Source organism: Stenella coeruleoalba (assembly GCF_951394435.1).
Source record: "Stenella coeruleoalba genome assembly, chromosome: 12".
Lineage (NCBI taxonomy): Eukaryota > Metazoa > Chordata > Mammalia > Artiodactyla > Delphinidae > Stenella > Stenella coeruleoalba.
The window spans coordinates 59,254,402-59,268,059 of NC_137158.1; the positions used below are offsets into that span (position 1 = coordinate 59,254,402).

At 41.9% G+C, this 13,658-nt stretch overlaps 1 pseudogene across 1 annotated transcript; it reads right to left on the bottom strand.

Moving 5' to 3' along the window:
• Positions 1-12,585: 12,585 nt before the first annotated feature.
• LOC307195493 (small ribosomal subunit protein eS27-like) lies at positions 12,586-12,908 on the bottom strand (annotated as a pseudogene). The gene has a single exon. The product of its transcript is annotated as a small ribosomal subunit protein eS27-like (transcript).
• Positions 12,909-13,658: the final 750 nt, after the last annotated feature.

Here is a 13,658-nt window from a genome sequence, read left to right on the forward strand (position 1 = left end):
GAAGCCTTGTTATCTCCTTGTTATCCATCCAAAAATAAAAAAACCACTAAAAACAAAAAAGGATTAGAAGACAAATCGAGACAAAAAATAATAGGCTAAGGAAAGTAAATGGTTTATTTTTTTCCAGTTTGGCAGCATGGTCCCTTTGTTGGATCACAGAACAATTTTAGTAAAGAGAATTCCCAGGGGAAAGGATGTGAAAGAAGACCCAGAAAACAATGTAATAAAAGCAACTGAAAGCCACTTCTAAATAAGTATTTCACCAATTGTTTGGGACTGAATGGGGTTAATTCTAAGCAGGTGGACCTTTCCACTACAATAATATTTACAGTATGTGCCTCCTTTAAAGTTCTTTAAGCTACACTCTAAAAGCCAGTTTACTATAAGGAGTTTAGAGCTATCTTGTAAATCCTTCTGTAAAAAAACTGTGGTTTTTGTACTCACATCAATACAGATGGAAAGGATGGTGATGATCAGTAGAGAGAAAGCAAGCTGTGTGACAGAGCTCCATCCAGAAGCGTGATAATAGTGAAAGTTCACCTCACACACGAAATGACAATGGCTACATGTGACATCTCTGCTGTGTCATCACATTTAAATTTCAAGTCTTCCTTTTTGTTGTTATTTTCTGTAGCCTTAAAATATTATCTGTCTTATACAGATTGCCAACAAACATATGAAAGGATGCTCAACATCACTAATCATTAGAGAAATGCAAGTCAAAACTACAATGAGGTATCATCTCACACCAGTCAGAATGGCCATCATCAAAAAATCTACAAACAATAAATGCTGGAGAGGGTGTGGAGAAAAGGCAACCCTCTTGCACTGTTGGTGGGAATGTAAATTGATACAGCCACTATGGAGAACAGTATGGAGATGCCTTAAAACACTAAAAATAGAACTACCATATGACCCAGCAATCCCACTACTGGGCATATACCCTGAGAAAACCATAATTCAAAAAGAGTCATGTACCACAATGTTCACTGCAGCTCTATTTACAATACCCAGGACATGGAAGCAACCTAAGTGTCCACTGACAGATGAATGGATAAAGAAGATGTGGCACATATATACAATGGTATATTACTCAGCCATAAAAAAGAAACGAAATTGAGTTATTTGTAGTGAGGTGGATGGACCTAGAGACTGTCATACAGAGTGAATAAGTCAGAAAGAGAAAAACAAATACCTTATGCTAACACATATATATGGATTCTAAAAAAAAATAAAGGTTCTGAAGAACCTAGGGGCAGGACAGGAATAAAGATGCAGATGTAGAGAATGGACTTAAGGACACGGGGAAGGAGAAGAGTAAGCTGGGATGAAGTGAGAGAGTGGCATGGACATATATACACTACCAAATGTAAAATAGATAGCTAGTGGGAAGCAGCTGCATCGCACAGGGAGATCAGCTCGGTGCTTTGTGTCCACCTAGAGGGATGGGATAGGGAGGGTGGGAGGGAGACGCAAGAGGGAGGAGATATGGGGATATGTGTATACGTATAGCTGATTCACTTTGTTATAAAGCAGAAACTAACACACCATTGTAAAGCAATTATACTCCACAAAGATGTTAAAAAAAAAACACACTGTAACAGAAAAAAATATATTAGCTATCTTTATTTATTTATTTTTGGCTGTGTTGGGTCTTCCTTGCTGTGCAGAGGCTTTCTCTAGTCGCATCGAGCGGGGACTACTCTTCGTTGCGGTGCGCGGGCTTCTCATTGCAGTGGCTTCTCTTGTTGCGGAGCACGGGATCTAGGTGTGCAGGCTTCAGTAGTTGTGGCACATGGGCTCAGTAGTTGTGGCACACGGGCTTAGATGCTCTGCAGCATGTGGGATCTTCCCAGACCAGGGCTCGAACCCGTGTCCCCTGCACTGGCAGGCAGATTCTTGACCCCTGGGCCACCAGGGAAGTCCCAAAATATTGTCTATCTTTAAAACAAATAAATCAAATTTTAAAAAATTTCTCTCTCACTGTCAGTCACAAGCCTTTTTTGTTTTTGTTTTTAAAATCAGATCCCTTTCTGTAACTTTCAGACTCCTTGAGATTTGGGGTGTAACCATAGTAGTTGAGCATCTCATTAATGTTTCTCCACCCTTTTTCCCAAATGACTCTTCACCTTTTACTAACTCTTTAGTATTCACGTCTCCAACCTACAAATCTAGACTTTTTAATCCCCACTGTACAAATTGTCATTTGCTTTGACATTATCTCAAGTAAACTGTTTAACTCTGTTACAGAGTAGTCTGTGGGTTGACAGGCACTGTACTTGACCCTTTGTACCACAGAAAGTATCCTTTGATGTCAATAAGGCTTTTCAACATATCAAGTTTGCTGGCCAATTGGTAAACATTTAAAGAAAGAGATATGAACATGGGAAGTCATTTTGTCATTATTTCTATTTCATTTCCTTTATAATCTTACAGAAATGTCTATAATCCTGTATTTATTATGAGACTATAACCACGTAAACAACTTTGAAGTTATGATTTCAAAAAGCTTTTCAACATCATGAGGTCTAACAGGGCAGAGAAGGCTTGCTTTATTATAAGTCTTATTTAATCAGCGAAGAACTTTGATAATTTACAAAGTTTCTAAACAAAGTTATCTAAACATCTGGAAGCTATTAAAGAACTGAGGAAGTTATGCCACAGCTACATTTAGGAAGGTATTTTTACTGCAAATTCCTTATAAAGTAAGTCTATCAAAAACAAAACTAAATTACCATTACCATTTGACCCAAATTTCTCATATTAATTAGGCCTAGACATTTAAAAATATTGTGATTGAAATATAAAATTACCCTTTGGGAGAGCAATGACAGTGCTTATCTTATCATAGGTGTATAAATGCTGATTTTAATAATAATGTTAACATACTATTTATATACATTTTGATATGTATTAAACATATTGAAATATTATGGACTTAGAATTCAGACAGAGTTAGCTTTAAGTTCCAGCTCCACCACATGTTAGTTGCATGAATTTAGGCAAGATTCGTCAACTCAGGAGCCCTGGTGTTTTTCTCTATATAGAACAGACATCTTTTTTTAATTGAAGTGTAATTGATTTACAATGTTGTGTTAGTTTAAGGTGTACAGCAAAGTGTTCAGTTATACATATATATCTGTATATATATATTCTTTTTCAGATTCTTTTCCCTTACAGGTTACTACAAAATACTGAGTAGAGTTCCCTGGGCTATACAATAGGTCCTTGTTATTTATCTATTTTACATACAGTACTGTGTATATGTGAATCCCAAACTCCTAATTTATCCCTCTCCCTCTTTTACACTTTGGTAACCATAAGTTTGTTTTCTATGTCTGTGAATCTGTTTCTGTTTTGTATATACGTTCATTTGTATCTTTTTTTTTTTTTTAGATTCCACATATAAGTGATATCTTACGACGCTTGTCTTTCTCTGGCTTACTTCTCTTAGTATGATAATCTCTAGGTCCATCCGTATTGCTGCAAAGGGCATTATTTCATTCTTTTTAAAATGCAAGATGATTAAGTAACGTAACGCCTGGAAGAGCCTAGCACAGCCCCTCACGCTGAGTTCATGCTCAGTAAATGTTTCCTGCCTTTTTTTCCTGTCTCTTCCATCTTGCTTCCTCCTCTTTCACCACTGTTGCTAGGATGTTACACTGGCTTTCCACTTTAGGGCCTAAGGGGATGTTGCATAAAAGTTTTTTAAAACTTCCACATACTTCATGCTTTTCCACTGTTATCAACAGTTTAAAACACTAGAACTCCTCGGGAGGATTACGTGTTTATTTCAGGGACAGGAGTGTAGGGGGAAAGCTGTGAGTATCTATTTTGTTTGGCAGTGAGTCACAAATAAAAGAAGAAAACTCGAATCTATTGAGCCCTATTCTGAGCCATACAATACATTACATTTTATAATATTTGCTCATTTTTATCCTCATACTAATCAGGTCTGCCTGCCTCTAAGGCTCATGCTTTTTTTGCTCAAAAATGCTGCCACCCGATTTTATAGATGTGCCTGAGGGACAAATAATCTCGTACAGTGTTAATAGAAAATGCACGTTGAGTTTTAAACCACTGACTTGCAAACAGATGTAGAGGGTCAGGACAGATCTGGGTGGGGGGCTGCTTAAAATCAAAAACAAAGGGAATTCCCTGGCAGTCCAGTGGTTAGGACTCTGAGCTCTCACTGCCGAGGGCCTGGGTTCAATTGCTGGTCGGGGAACTAAGATCCCACAATCCACGCAGCATGCCCCCCCACCCCAAAAAAAGAACCAAACGGGACTACACAAGGCATATAAATAAATCAAGAGCAGTGTTACCTGAGAAACTGTTTGCTGATTCCCTGAACTATAGAAAAGAGACGAAAACAATAGCTGAGGATCAGAGTAAGGCCTGAGGCCGGGACGTACCAAAACACAGGGCAAACTGGATCAGCTTAGGCTGAGCTGTACGTGGAGACTGTCTTGAAAAGAGGTCAAAAATATATCAAAGAACAGGGTGTGGGGTGGATCAAGCCTGGTGACTCATGATTTAAACCCTCAGAATACAGTGGAAGCTCCCCAGATTGGGGACAGCTCCTTAAAGACCATCGATCAGGGACTTGGCTTGTGGCATAGTGGATAAGACTCCGCGCTCCCAGCGCAGGGGGCTCGGGTTCGATCCCTGGTCAGGGAACTAGATCCCACAAGCATGCTGCAACTGAAGAGTTCACATGCCGCAACTAAGGAGTCGGCAAGCCACAACTAAGGAGGCTGCCTGCTGCAACTAAGACCCACTACAACCAAATAAATAAATAAATATTTTTTAAAAAAAGACCATTGATCAGGCTGGACAAATTAAGCTAAAAGGAAGACACTTTCCGACTTAACAGTCAGCTCCCAGCCAGGTCCATTTTCTGCAAGGAGTGTTCCTACTCTTGGAAGCTATGCCTATCAGCTGGTGAAACTTTATTATATATTTGTTTGACGAATGGTGATACGAAACATAGAAGGAACAGATTTTATAACTCAGTGTGTATAGGTTTCTTTCTCTTGCATATACCTTTACAATGACACCTCCTACTTAACAAAAATTTTTAGGGTAGATAGCTGTTAAATTAAAATATTGTTCTTATGTTTATCTAAAAAGTGTGTTACTAAATAGTGATGATTAGAATTATAGATTCTGATCAGATGGATCTGAGTTTAAGCCTTGGTTCTTTCCCTTACAAACTGTGTGACTTTAAGCAAATTACCTAACCTCTCTAAACTTCATTTCTTCATCTGTAAATATGGGCATTATTGAGAGTATCTATTTCAATTGGAGAGGAGCAAACTGAGATGTCAGTATCTTCTAGAACAACGGTCCTCAACCTTTTTGGCACCAGGGACTGGTTTTGTGGAAGACAGTTTTTCCATGGATGTGGCGGAGGGAGGTTCAGGCAGTAATGCGAGCGGTGGGGAGCGGCAGATGAAGCTTCCCTCGCTCCCCCGCTGCTCACCTCCTAACAGGCCACAGACTGGTACTGGTCCTTGGCCCAGGGGTTGCAGACCCCTGTCACAGAACACTTCAATCAGACTGAATCATCACAACTCGTCCCTTTTTTGCTCACCCCTTATTGGATCCATAAGCATTGGCTTATCGACATTATCTTCACAATATTTCCACTAGATTTCCTTTCATCACCACTGCTCTTGTCTTGGTCTAAACTCCATCATCTTTCACTTGGATTATTGCACTAACCTCCTAACTGGTTTCGATATTTCTGCTCTTGCCCCCTTCAGACTTTTCTCAACATTGTACCCAGGATCAGCCTTTTCAAATAAAAGTCAGCTCATGTCAACTATCTGCCCAAACCCCCTCCCTCCCGATAGTTTTCCATGTTACTCAGAGAAGAACCAAAGCCCTCACCATGTTCTCCAAGGACTCACAGGACTTGGCCAACTTCTCTGTCCCCATCCCCTGATGCCCTCCCATTTTCTTCTTCCACTCCAGCCTCACTGGTCCTTCCACTCATCCTGGAACACATCTTCACAACTACCTCACACAGATACTTTGCGTTTGTTGAACTCTCTGCCTGGAATGTTCTTCCCTCAGATATAGGCATGACTTGCTTTTTCTCTTCATTCAGATCTTTACTCAGATGCTACCTCCTCAGAGACATCTTCTCTCGCTACTTTATGTAACACTGTGCAATCTCTCTCTCTCTCTCTCTGCTCTGCTTTGTTATTATTTTCTCTTGGCTTTTATCACCATCTAACACCCTATATGTTTTACTTGTTTATTTTTTACCTGATTCTACCAGAATATGAGTTCCACAAGAGCAACGGTTCTTATCTAGTTTATACCTAGCCTGTAAGACAGTGCCTGGCATATAGCAGCCACTCGGTAAATAAACATATAAATACACGTTGAACCAACAAATGAATGATTGGGTCATTTGGCTACAACGTGGCTCAACCATGTATCTATACTTATACCAATAGGATATAGCTCCTTGGATGACATTGCAACCAAGTGAAAACTCATTCTGATGTTCAACTCTGACCAAGAGGAAAATACACCCCCACCCCCCGCCAAATGTAGCCCCAGCTACTGGGGTGAAGATTCTCCAAGGTCCAAAGGAAGCAGGGAAGGAAAGGGAAGCTTCTAAAAGTCCTTAGTCAAGTTAGAAGAGAGGAGGAAACACAGGGTGCAAACCCTCCCCTTTATACGCATGAACAGTGGAGCCACTAGCTAAGGAAGGGTAGTAGATTGAGGAAGGGGAGACCCCTGATTTAGACCAACCAAGCATTTTGGAGTCAGGAAATTCCTTTGGGAATAATGACAGAATGTCACTCACAAAAGCCTCTTAGCTCTGAGACAAGCTACCTTGATGTGGGAGAGAGATGCGGAAGGGAATTTCATCACAGGAAGGCAGGACTCCAAGACATTCTATAAAAGTCTTATAAACCTGAATGTTTTAGACTATTTCTGTTTCTTCTCCTAATTCACTCATTCAACTCTAAACTCTCAACTGCAGGAGTTTGGTAAACAGCTTGAAGAAGTTCTTTCCAGTGCCCTGTTTACCTGCGTTTCATAGCCGCATACTGCTGATCTGTAACCGAAGAGTTGTTTGCAAAAGACAATGTTGAAATCATGAGTTATTTTTTTTCTCATTACATTCACTATAATTTCTGGGAATATGTTACCATGAGAAAAGATTTCATGTGGGAGAGAGGCAGAGAAGTAAGAGAGAGAGAGAGCGATGGAGGTGTGAGAAAGAGATTAATCAAGTTAATAACAAGCAAAGAAAAAGAGGCGTTATCCGAATTTGAAAGGAGTAAAATTTGCATAAATTGTCATGGAAGAAAAAGGGAGTTGGTGACAGTTAATGTACAGAAAGGACATTTGCTCTAGAATTATCTTACTACAAGCACTTTTTTTTTTTTTTTTGTGGTACGCGGGCCTCTCACTGTTGTGGCCTCTCCCGTTGCGGAGCACAGGCTCCGGACGCGCAGACTCAGCGGCCATGGTTCACGGGCCCAGCCGCTCAGCGGCATGTGGGATCTTCCCAGACCGGGGCACGAACCCGTGTCCCCTGCATCGGCAGGCGGACTCTCAACCACTGCGCCACCAGGGAAGCCCCAAGCACTTCTTAATGTCACTAAAAGAACTATATATGCGATTTTCCTTGGTCTGAACAAATCCTTTTATATACTGCTCTTTATGGCAGGCTATATAGCATGAGTCAGAAATTCCAAAAGCGTGATAATCTTCATCCTTCGTAGCACCTGCTCCAACATTATGCTAATCATTGGTTGATAGCCTTTAAGGCTGATACTTAAAGACACTTCCTACTGTTGTATCTAAAAATGTATAGTTACGATACCAGATTAAGTTGATGAGAGTGTCATTACTTTTATTTTCAAACATTAATTTTGATTTCAAATTTTTCAGAAAAATAAATTCTAAACAGAGAAAACATTAGTTTTTTAAACGGCTTGAACATACATACTGATATTTTAAAAATGTCATGCAAAGATATCACTTTCTAGTGACTTCAGGCTGTTGATAACATTCTAAGAACCCCTGTTAAATGTGATTTCTCTTTCACTGTTGCCAATTCATCCTTTTACTATTAGTGGTACAGTAGCCCTCATAACTAAGGAGCAGCTTCAATTTTCATTCAGAAGCACCACACGTACAAAGAGGAGGTTTCATTTTGTCTTCTTGTATTGTGATAAATATACAAAATATAAAATTTACCATTTAAATCATTTTTAAGTGACCAATTCAGTGGCATTAAGTATATTTACTATGTTGTGCAACCGTCACCACAATCCATTTCCAGAACTTTTCCATCATCCCTAACAGAAACTGTACTCATTGAATACCAACTAGCCATTCCCCATGACCACCAATTCCTAGCAACTTCTAATCTATTTTGTCTCTATGAATTTGCCTATTCTAGGAATCTCATATAAGTGGAATTATACAATATTTGTCCTTTTGTATCTGGCTTATTTCACTTAGCATAATGTTTTCAAGGTTCATTCATGTTGTAGCACGTAACAGAATTCCATTCTTTTTTAAGGCTCAATAATATTCCATTGTGTGTATAAACCACAGTTCGTTTACCCATTCATCTGTTGATGGACCTTTGGGTTGTTTCCACCCTTTGTTGTGAAAAATGCTGCTATGCACATTGGTGTACCTTGTTTTGTTTTTAAATATGATAGTGTTTATTTTCTCTAGAGATTCAAAGAGTTTTTAAAAAATATTTATTTATTTATTTTGGCTGTGCCAGGTCTTAGTTGCAGCAGTCAGGATCTTCGCTGTGGCATGTTTAGCTGCGGCATGTGGATTCAGTTATGGCATATATGTGGGATCTAGTTCTCTGACCAAGGATTGAACCCAGGCCCCCTGCATTGGGAGCTCGGAGTCTTACCCACTGGACCACCAGGGAAGTCCCTCAAAGACCTTTTTAAATTAACTGTTGCTTGGCCTCTTGTCAAATATAGCCCCACATTAAACCTTAAAATTCACAGCAGGTAGTGGACAATTTTGTATAGGCCAGTGTAGGATGGTTGGACTGTAGCCTGCACCTCTGAGGCTGCACATAACAATTTAAAAATACTGAAGCTTCAATCCTTGAACCAGAGCAACCAAATTAGAAGCTGGAGATGAGCTAAGGCATTGGTATTTTTCACCCTTCTCCCCCATGATTCTATTGTGCAGACAGGGCTGAGAACACCTAATCTAGGGTAATCTGATATCAGTCATCAGAGCGGCAAGTCTAAGCTAGGCTCCCACTGGAGCCCTCAGAGAACTAAGAGGAAACCTTATTTTATAGCCCATGTTCTCTATAATTAACCACAATAATATCACTCAGCTCCTACAAGAAATTAATTCATTTCACTAATTATGGCTACCAACTAAGGCTTGGATCAGAGCATTAAAGAACGAGTGGTGGGGCTTCCCTGGTGGCGCAGTGGTTGAGAGTCCGCCTGCCGATGCAGGGGACATGGGTTCGTGCCCCGGTCCGGGAAGATCCCACATGCCGCGGAGTGGCTGGGCCCGTGAGCCATGGCTGCTGAGCCTGCGCGTCCGGAGCCTGTGCTCCGCAATGGGAGAGGCTACAACAGTGAGAGGCCCGCGTACGGCAAAAAAAAAAAAAGAACGAGTGGTGGATTTCCTTGGTGGAGCAGTGGTTAAGAATCTGCCTGCCAGTGCCTGGAACACAGGTTCAACCCCTGGTCCGGGAAGATCTCACATGCTGCGGAGCAACTAAGCCTGTGCACCACAACTACTGAGCCTGTGCTCTAGAGCCCGTGAGCCACAACTACTGAGCCCGCGTGCCACAACTACTGAAGCCCACGCTCCTAGAGCCTGTGTTCCGCAACAAGAGAAGCCACCGCAGTGAGAAGCCCGCGCACCACAATGAAGAGTAGCCCTGGCTCCACGCAACTAGAGAAAGCCTGTGCGCGGAAGTGAAGACCCAACACAGCCAAAAATTAATTAATTAACTAACTAATTTTTTAAAAAAGGAATGAGTGGTGGCCTCTGAAGCCAGGATAACTGTGCCAGTAAAAATAAGACAGTGATTCCCCAAGGGAAAGGTGAATGTCTTATCCTGTGTTATGGACTGAATGTTTGTGTCCTTCCCAAATTCGTATATTGAATCTCCAACCCCCAATGTGATGGTTTTTGGAGAAGGGGTCTTTGGGAGGTAACTAGGTTTAAATGAGGTCAACAGAGTCAGGCCTGGGCCAATGGGTTTAGTGCCCGTACAAAAGAGGCACCAGAGAGCTTACGCTCCCTCTCTGCACACACACCGAGGAAAGGCCACGTGAGGACATAGCAAGAAGACGACTATCTACAAGCCAGGAAGAGAGTTCTCAGTAGGAACCAACCCTCCCAGACTTTGATCTGGGACTTCCAGCTTCTAGAACTGGTATTTTGTCGATGGTATTTTGTTATGATAACCCAAGCAGACCCTGTGGGTATCCTACTCACCCTTCAAAGCAGAGCCTGAGTAAAAAAGAAGAGAAAGCCAATAAAAGATGCTATCTTGCCAGGACCTTTCAAAGAGCCTCAGAATTGTCCATTAAGGGAAGGAAGAGGAGCCTAGGACCTACTGGCTCCTGTCCCACACCAGCCAAGGGCTGTCCCCCGAAGCATAAAACTCTCACACTTCCAGTCTGCATTTCCTTGAATGCCAGATAGGTCTTTGTAGACATTTCACCCTATGCTATCAGGGAAGCCCCAAGGTAAAAATGGGAGTTAAAGTAACTGAGGGGACTTCCCTTGTGGCCCAGTGGTAAAGAAACAGCCTTCCAATGCAGGGGACACGGGTTCGATCCCTGGTCGGGGGGGGGGGGTATTAAGATCCCACGTGCCGCGGGGCAACTAAGCCCACACGCCACAACTACTGAGCTCGTGTGCCTCAACTAGAGAGCCCACATGTCGCAAATTACAGAGCCCACTTGCCCTGGACCCTGAGTGCCACAACTAGAGAAGAGAAAACCTGCATGCCACAACTAGAGAGAAGCCCGCGAAGAGCCTGCACACCACAACTAAGATCCCACATGCCGCAACGAAGATCCCGCATGCCGCAACGAAGACCCAACGCAGCCAAATAAATAAATAAACGTTTTAAAAAAAAGAGCAACTGAGGCAAGGTGCTAACTGCAGGTGCTAACTGCATGAAGCTGTTTGCTACAGCAGTGGAGTAAAAAATGTGCAAAAACACTTGAGGCAGGGAACAAGGGATGTTCAGTGCAGGGAACTTCTGGAGACTCTATTCAGGCCTGGGGATTCCAGTGCCCACTCCAAACTCCAGTCACAGCCTTCACTTGAAGGTCCTCCCTCCATTCCAAAGCTTGGATGACTAGCGTCTGATTTTAGTAAGAGAGCTGATAGATTTTCTCACCATACACCATTTATCTACCTTCTATCATACTATCTACAAGTGTATTTCCATAATTTTGGAAATACAGGTGTAATCGTTAAGTTTGTGTCAACTTGCCTGGGCCATGGGGTGCCAAGATCTATAGTTAAGCATTATTTCTGGGTGTCTCTGTGAGTGTGTTCCTGGAGCAGATTCCCCTCCGGAAAGGGTACCAATTCCGACGTGGAAGTGGAATGATAGCTACCTACCTAAGTAGGTAGCTATCATCCAGGAGCTCCTACGCCACCTTGATGTCCTAAATTCAACTCGATTCTGACACTGTCTACTCAGAGAGAGCATCTGATCCCAGTGGTTAAGGGTTCAGTCTTGCAAGCTGCCCCTCCCCCTCTGGATGCCAATCACAAACCCAGATTATCACCTATGCTGCTGACCAATTGACCATAGATTGGAGGTTCCCACAACCTCTTCCTCAGGTTTGATTAATTTGTTAGAGCAGCTCACAGGACTCAGAGAGACATTTTACTTACTAGATTACCAACTTGTTACAAAGGATATTAAAGGATGTGAACCAACAGCCAGATGAAGAGATACAGAGGCAAGGGAAATGAGGGAAATGGGGCTGAGCTTCTCTGCCCTCTCCAGGCACACCACTCTCCCTGCATCTCCAGCCTGGTGTTCACCAACCAGGAAGCTCTCTGAACCCTCTTCTTTGGGGGTTTTTATGGAGGCTTCATTACATAGACATGATTAATTAAATCATTGGCCACTGGTGACTAAAGTCAAATCTCCAGCCTCTCTCCTCTCCCAGGAGACCAGGGGGTGGGACTGAAAGTTCCAAACCTCTAATCACATGGTTGACTCCCCTGGCTACCAGCCTTACCTTCCCCACCATCTTTAGTGGATTTCCAAAAGTCACATCATTAACATAAATTCAGTTGTGGTTATGAATAACAGGACACCCATTTCACCTTCATGGCTCTGAAGCAACTTCAGGAACTGAGGACAACAGATCAAATATTAAACAAAAGATCCTTCCTTTTCTCTTATCACTCAGGAAATTCCAAGGGTTTTGGGAGCTCTGCGCCAGAAATGGGGACAAAGCTGCCCCCCCTTCCACACACACACACACACACACACACACACACAATTTTTAAATCCAAAATGTGTTCATTGGAATGGTTTCCCACTCACCTTAGTTCAGGGTGCTTTCAGGGCTGCTTCTGTCTACAGGAGCATTCTTCCGTAGACCTTGCTTTTTTCCCCGTAGGCTGGCAGAGGACAGTGGAACAGGCAACACACAAAACCACCATTTGCGCATGGCTGAAGATGGTGGTGATTTTATAGCGTCCTGGTCATTCCACACCCATGAAGTAGGAACTGGGGCTCTGTACCAGGTGCTGCTTCTTGTGCTTCCTCTTCTCCTCTTCTGGAGAGGAAAGAAGGAGGTCGTTTGCAAGAGGCATGTTCTTGTGGGGGAGGTCATCACCACAGGAAACTATATTTCTTATTATAAATCACAATATCACACCTCCCCTAAGTAGGTAGCTAACATTCAGTCCTATTAAGGGCCTGAATAGAATGAAAAGGTGAAGGAAGAAAGAATATGCTTTCCCTGCCTTACTGCTTGAGCTGGAACATTGGTCTTTTTCTGCTCTAGGACTGGGACTTCCACCACTGGCACTTCTGGATCTTAGGTTTTCAGACTCGGACTGGAACTATACCACTGGCTCTCCTGGGTCTCCAGTTTGCTGACTTCAGGGCATGGGACGTCTCAGCCTCCATAATTGCATGTACCAATTTCTTATTAAAAACTCATATATATGCACATATTATATACATGTGTGTGTGTGTATATATATATATATATATATATATATATATATATATATATATATATTTCCGTTGGTTCTGTTTCTCCAGAAAGCCCTGATTAATACACAGGTCAGTTATTTAAAAAACAACAACAACCACAACAAAAAATAGAATCCAAGTATAGAGAGTTGTATGGGAAGAAATTCAACTTTCAGACAACATAAGGCTAAGAACTATGATGAATCTGAAGGGATCATGTCTTTATTTTTCATTTTTTTGTATGCAGTCATTCAGATCCTTCCCCTACGGATTGCTGAAATTACTCATCGAAGGAGAGGTAGGTCTACTCCATCGGGATATGGAACCCACATAATACTGTCTCATCTTTCTAACTCTTGGTATGAAAATATTTTAAATTGAGTTTTATACTTATTTTAATATTATATTACCCGCATCCTTCATGTTCATC